This window comes from Chionomys nivalis, chromosome 12 (genome assembly GCF_950005125.1).
Source record: "Chionomys nivalis chromosome 12, mChiNiv1.1, whole genome shotgun sequence".
NCBI lineage: Eukaryota > Metazoa > Chordata > Mammalia > Rodentia > Cricetidae > Chionomys > Chionomys nivalis.
This window is the reverse complement of record NC_080097.1, coordinates 61,840,581-61,847,959: the sequence shown is the minus strand read 5'-3', so window position 1 is coordinate 61,847,959 and position 7,379 is coordinate 61,840,581.

Here is a 7,379-nt window from a genome sequence, read left to right as displayed (position 1 = left end):
GGTCTCTACATGGACACCTACACATGCCCATACACATGTGCTGTCCCTGCTCCCACACACTTGCACCCATACAGACATGAGCCCATTCACATACCCATGTACACATGAATATGTTGATATAGAACCCAAACAGAATTTATCTGGAGATTCAAATACCAAGTGATTTTTTTTTTTTTTTTTTTTTTTGGTTTTTCGAGACAGGGTTTCTCTGTGGTTTTTTTGGAGCCTGTCCTGGAACTAGCTCTTGTAGACCAGGCTGGTCTCGAACTCACAGAGATCCGCCTGCCTCTGCCTCCCAAGTGCTGGGATTAAAGGCATGCGCCACCACCACCCGGCTTTGATACAGGGTTTCTCTGTGGTTTTGGAGCCTGTCCTGGAACTAGCTCTTGTAGACCAGGCTGGTCTCGAACTCACAAAGATCCGCCTGCCTCTGCCTCCCGAGTGCTGGGATTAAAGGCGTGCGCCACCACCGCCCGGCAAATACCAAGTGATTTATCTTACATATTACTCTGTTAGCCACCTACTTTTGATTTTCTATATAATGAAATGAGAAGGCAGTGGTAGTTGATGCAAAGATACAATATCTATGTCACCCCAGGAATTTTCATGTATACCTTCCAAATCAGCTTACTTCCTGAAGATAATAGGTTTTCCCATTTTTTGTCACTGCACATTGGCCTTGTGGGGAACTTCAGGTTTGTGGAGTTATACGGCAGGCCTTCTTGTGTTTCTCATTCTGTTCACACCACATGTCGCTGAGATTTACTGAAGTTCTTATGGGCCTCACTATCCAGCACTGTCATTACTAAACACTACCTAACATATAGAGAGAGCACGCTCCGTTCCTTCGTGTCCCACACTGGCTAACATATAGAGAGAGCACGCTCCGTTCTTTCATGTCCCACACTGATTGACAAGGAATTTTTAGGAATTAAGCATTTGGTTTTTAGTGGGTCAAGGTACAGAGTAATCTAGATTATTATACCATGTTCATTTGGAGAAAGGTGTGTATCTAAAATTCTTTAGTCAAATCACTAACCTAGGTCCCTTTATTAAAAGGTCTTTTTCTGTTTGGCCATTCTGTGTAACATGGCACTGCTCTTGGGCTCTTGGTATTGAACCCTACTTTCTGATATTGCCCATGAGAAACATGGTGAGACTTTATGTATTTATCACATTGTTGGCAACAGAGTTTCAGTGTCCTCTGTCACGCACTTCATCTAAAATTGCAACCATAAAGGAGTGCATTCTTGGCAGGCTTCACTGCCTCTTTCCACTGAGAGTTACTTCAGTAGCACACACGCAGTATCTCACATCAGAGTTGCAATGATTTAACTTTAACTTAGCATGTACATAATTTTACCTGTTTACTATTATTTATTGGTTAAAATGTACGTGTTCCAAAAACAAGTTTTAGAAATTACCTCTGCAAACTCTGAAGTCCATGCCTTGGAATTTAGCCCTTCTCTGTAGATATTCCAAGCAAACTTAACATGTAGTGAACTTTGTTACAAGCACTAAATCTTAAAATATCTAAAGCCTGACTAGAAAACTACAGTTGAAGTTCACTTAGTTGCCATTAGCTTGGATGTCTTACACCACTTTTGCTTTCTTTTAAAAATGTTTTGAACCAAAATATATTACTTATTTCCCCCCTTTCCATTTTCTTGCTTCAACCTCTCCTATAAAGTCATCCCCACCCCAACAGAATACTCCTCTGCTGGAGGCCTCACCAGTACTAGGAATCTCAGGTAAAACACCACCCATCGACTGTTAACACCTCATAAAACCCTCCCAGTAGTCCCCAACAGTACCAAGCCCTGGACTTCATATCTAAGCCCATAATTACAGCATAAGGTCCCTACTCTACTGGAGACCACTCTAGTACCAGGAATCCTAGAGACCTAGAACTCCAGAGGACACACAGGCCACTAAAACCCTCACAAAGATAGCATACTAGACCTGAAGACTCACTGGTCACTCACTGGTCACCAAACCAACAGGCCACATAGGCCAGAAGACCAGTGAGAAAATAGAAATAAAGAGAAAAAACATCGAAAACATTCATCCAACAAAAATAAACTCAGAAATCAGCAAATAAACCTAAAATAATCCCAAACACAGATGACTATTTTGTCACCACCAGAGTGACACTTTCCTATGTAAGCCCTGAATATTCCAACCCATTTGAAATGCAAGAAAATGACCTTAGAGGTCTAGAGAGATGGCTCAGCAGTTCAGAGCACTCATTGCTCTTCTAACAGTCTTGAGTTCAGTTCCCAGAAACCACATGGTGACTCACAACCTGTTATGAGATCTGGCACCCTCTTCTGGCCTGCAGGCATAAACATAGACAGAACACTGTCTATATAATAAAAAATATAATTTAAAATAAAAGAAAGAAAAGACCTTAAACCTAATCTTATGAAGGAGATGGGGGCTCTTAAATAAGAAACGAATAAATCCTTTAAAAATCGAGGAAAACACAAACAGGAGAAGGAAATGAATAAAAGCACTCAAGACCTGATAACTTAACTAGAAATAATTAAAGAAGATACAAATCAAGGGAAATGTAAAATCTTTGTGTGATAGCTTAAAAAAATACCCTCAAAAGGAAGTGGTATTGGAGGCATGGATTTTTTAGTATGTTATGTTTGTAGGAATGTTCTTGTTGGAGGAAGTCTGTCACTGTTGAGACAGGTTTTGAGGATTCCTATATGCTCAAGCCATGCTCAATAAGACAGTCTGATTGCTGTTGCCTTGTGATCAAGATGTAGCCAGCACCACATCTCTCTCCATGCTACCATGTTCTCCACCATGATCAAAATGGCTTGAACCTCTGAAACTGTAAGCAAGTCATCCCAATTAAATATTTTTCCTTTATAATAGTTGCCATTGTCATGGTGTCTCATCACAGAAAAAGAAACCCTGACTAAGATAGCAGAAAAATGAACAAGAACTACAGAAGGAAGCATCACCAGCAGAAGATAAGAGGCAGAAAAGAGACTTTAAGACATAGAAGGTACAAGGGAAGAATTGATACATCAGGCTAACAGAATCTTACATCTAAAAGTTCCTGACTCAAAACATCAAGAAAATCTGAGACAATATGAAAAGACCAAACCTGAAAATAATAGAAATAGAAGATTCCCAGCTCAAAGGCTCAGGAAATATTTTCAAGAAAAAAACATAGAAAATTTTCTTAACCTAAAGAAGAAGAATCTATAAAACTGCAAGGAGCTTGCAGAATACAAATAGGATTTGGATCAGAAAAGAAAGGCCCCTTCCACATAATAATCAAAACACTAAGCATACAGAAGAAAAAAAGGAATATTAAAAGATGAGAGGGGAAAATGCCAAATAACATATAAAGAGAGAGTTATAAGAATTGCACCCAACTTTTCAGTGGAGACTCTAAAATCCAGAAGGATCTGGACAGGTGTTTCTTAAGCTCTAAGAGGCCACAAATGCCAGCCCAGACTACTATATCCAGCAAAGCTTTCAATAATAGGAGAAAACAAGTTATTTCATTAAAAAGTCAAATTTAATATTAGCTGGCCACAAATCCACCCATACAGAAGGAAAACTGCACCCTAAGGAAGGTTAACTACACCCAAGAAAACCCAGTAAACAAATAATTTCAAACTACCAAAACAAAAAGAGAGAAATACACACAGACCCTCACACACTACCACCACCACTACCAACAACAACTAACAGTAATTAGCAATCATTGGTAATTAACATCTCTAAATTCCCCAATAAAAAGACACAGGTTAAAAGAATGAATGTGAAAACAGAATTCACCCTTCTGCTGCATACAAGAAACATGTTTCAATAACAAAAAAAAATTAATTTAAATGAAAAGATTTGAAGTTTTCCAAGCAAATCAACCCGTGAGACAAGCCAGTATGGCCATTCTAATATTTAACAAAATAGACTTCCAACTAAAATTAATCAAAAGGAAGAATTACACGTAATACTCATCAAAAGAAAAATTTCCCAAGATAATGTCACAATCCTGAATTTCTATGCCCCAAATTATGCTTACCTTGCTATTCCCATTTCTAGTTTTTCTCCCCTACTACATGTTCCTTTTAGATCCTTCTGGCTTCTGTGGTTACTCCAGGTTATATATTTCCATGTGAAGATTTGGAGTTAGGAGCCTCCACAATTTCCTCTAGACTTGGAGTTCAGGGGCAGAACATGTGGCATTTGTCCTTTTGGTTCTCTGTCAGCTCATCTTAAATAACCTTTTCTAGTTACATCCATCTTCCTGAAATGTTTATGATGCCATTTGTCTTTACATTGAAGAATAGTCAGTATTTTTTATTATCCATTCATCAGTTGAGGGTCATTTAAATTGTTTGTATTTCCTGGTTACTATAATAGAGCAGCAATGAATATAACTAAACAACTATCTGTTGAGTAGGATGTAGAGATCTTTGGACATAAACTGAGAAGTGGCATAACTATATTGTGTGTAGATTTATCTTTAAATTTTTGAAGATTCTCCTTACTGATTTCCAGAGGAACTCTATTTTCATTCCCTAACAGTGAATGCAGGTACCTTTCTCCTGCACAAAGTCCCCCCCCCCACCAACATTTGTTGTCGGTTATTTTATTGATTTAGATACTGGGGCATGATGAAATCTCAAAGTTGTTTCAATTTGCATTTCCCTAATTGCTAAAGATGATGAAAAATTTCAAAATATTTCTTGTACATTTTTATTTCTTCTTTCGAGAACTCCATCTAAACAGTCTTGTCTTTTGACCATCTGCATTTCCTTCACCAGGAAGTGATGGGGTGAAAAGTATTGGTTTAATAAGACTTCTGAACATGACCTGAAGTCACTTTTGTTGGTGGTGTCTGTCCACTAGGGGGCACTGAAGTGCCTAAGAATTACAAATCTTAGTTTGAAGATCCCAGAAGGGACTTAAAGACATAAAGCAGCTCTTCTTGTCCCACCCAGCTTGCATCCAGAACCCTTCTTCCTTCTGTCCCCTTTTCCTCTTTGGGCACATAACACCATCCAGCTCAGTCTGTCTGGTGCTGGGGGCAAATCCTCAGGGCAAGTAGGCAGGCGAGTCTTCCTTTGTTTCACTGGCCTGCCTGCACCAACCAAGGTAGGCGCTTTGTTTACGAACTACCCAACCTGCACGGAGATCTGATCTCGGCACCAGGAGAGACAGCAGTGGGGTGAGTTTGTGACCGGCGGCGGCGGAAGCAGCCCTGGACAGGGAACTCTGAAGTTCCTCATCCCCCTCCCTATACTCTCTGGGCTCCCTGCAGGGGCTCTACACCCCGCATACTGCCTCTCTCTTCTTATCCCACCCAGCTTGCATCCAGAACCCTTCTTCCTTCTGTCCCCTTTCCTCTTTGGGCACATAACACCATCCAGCTCAGTCTGTCTGGCGCTGGGGGCAAATCCTCAGGGCAAGTAGGCAGGCGAGTCTTCCTTTGTTTCACTGGCCTGCCTGCACCAACCAAGGTAGGCGCTTTGTTTACGAACTATCCAACCTGCACGGAGATCTGATCTCAGCACCAGGAGAGACAGCAGTGGGCAAGGAGAGACATCACTGGAGCACCAGGAGAGCAATCACTGCAGAGAGCCATCACTGGGAAGGTACATCAGTAGGCAAGGAGACCTGATCCGGTAAAAGAAGATCCATAGGGGAGCATTCGGAGAAAGAGATGGGCAGGCGCCAATGCAAGAATTCACCCAACAATCTGAAAAATAATATGAAACCACCAGAACCCAGCGACCTCACAACAGGAGGACATGAACACCTTAATCATGAAGAAGTAGATAAAATTGACTTTATGAAAGTGATTGACGCCCTTAAACAGCATGTAAAAATGCCCTTATAGAAATGGATGAGAAGTATAACAGAAAGTTTGAAGAATTGAGTAAATCAGTGAATGATACCCTAGGAAACCAAGGAAAAACAATCAAACAGATAATGGAAACAATTCAAGACTTAAAAACTGAAATGGAGGCAAAGAAGAAAACACAAACAGAAGGCCAGCTGGACAGGGAAAATCTAGGTAAACGAATAGAGACTACAGAAGCAAGCATAACCAACAGAATACAAGAGATAGAAGAAAGAATCTCAGATTCTGAAGATACCATAGAGAAAATAAACACGCTGATCAAAGAAAACAGCAAGGCCAACAAATTCTCATCACAAAACATTCAGGAAATATGGGACACAATAAAAAGACCAAACCTAAGAATAATAGGAAGAGAAGAAGGAGAAGAAGCGCAGCTCAACGGTCCAGAAAATATATTTAATAAAATTATAGAAGAAAACTTTCCCAACCTAAAGAAAGATATACCTATGAAGGTTCAAGAAGCATACAGAACACCGAATAGGCTGGATCAAAAAAAAAACAAAACATCCTCTCGCCATATAATAATCAAAACACAAAGCATACAGAATAAAGAAAGAATACTAAGAGCAGCAAAGGAAAAAGGCCAAGTTACTTATAAAGGTAAACCTATCAGACTTACACCTGACTTCTCTATGGAAACCATGAAAGCCAGAAGGTCCTGGATAGATGTACTGCAGAAACTAAGAGACCATGGATGCAAGCCCAGACTACTATACCCAGCCAAGCTTTCGTTCACTATAAATGGAGAAAACAAAATTTTCCAGGATAAAAACAAATTTAAACAATACGTAGCCACAAATCCAGCCTTACAGAAAGTAATAGAAGGAAAATCACTAATCAAGGAGTCCAACAATGACCACAGTAACTCAGACATCTAGAGATCCTTTACCAGCACATCTCAAAGAAGGGAAACACACAAAATCTACTACTAAAAAAATGACCGGAGTTAACAACCACTGGTCATTAATATCACTTAATGTCAATGGACTCAACTCACCTATAAAAAGGCACAGACTAAGAGATTGGATACGAAAACAGGATCCAACATTCTGCTGTTTACAAGAAACACACCTCAACCACAAAGACAGGCACCTACTCAGAGTAAAGGGTTGGGATAAGGCTTATCAAGTAAATGGACCTAAGAAACAAGCAGGTGTGGCCATACTAATTTCTAACAAAGTTGACTTCAAACTTAAATCAATCAGAAGAGATGGAGACGGACATTTTCTACTCATAACAGGAACAATTCATCAGGATGAAGTCTCAGTCCTGAATATCTATGCCCCTAATATAAAAGCACCCACGTACATAAAAGAAACATTGTCAAAACTCAAGGCAGCCATCAAACCGCACACATTAATAGTAGGAGACTTTAATACTCCTCTCTCAACAATGGACAGGTCAATAAGACAGAAACCTAACAGAGAAATAAGAGAATTAATGGAGGTAATGAATCAAATGGACTTAACAGACATCTATAGAA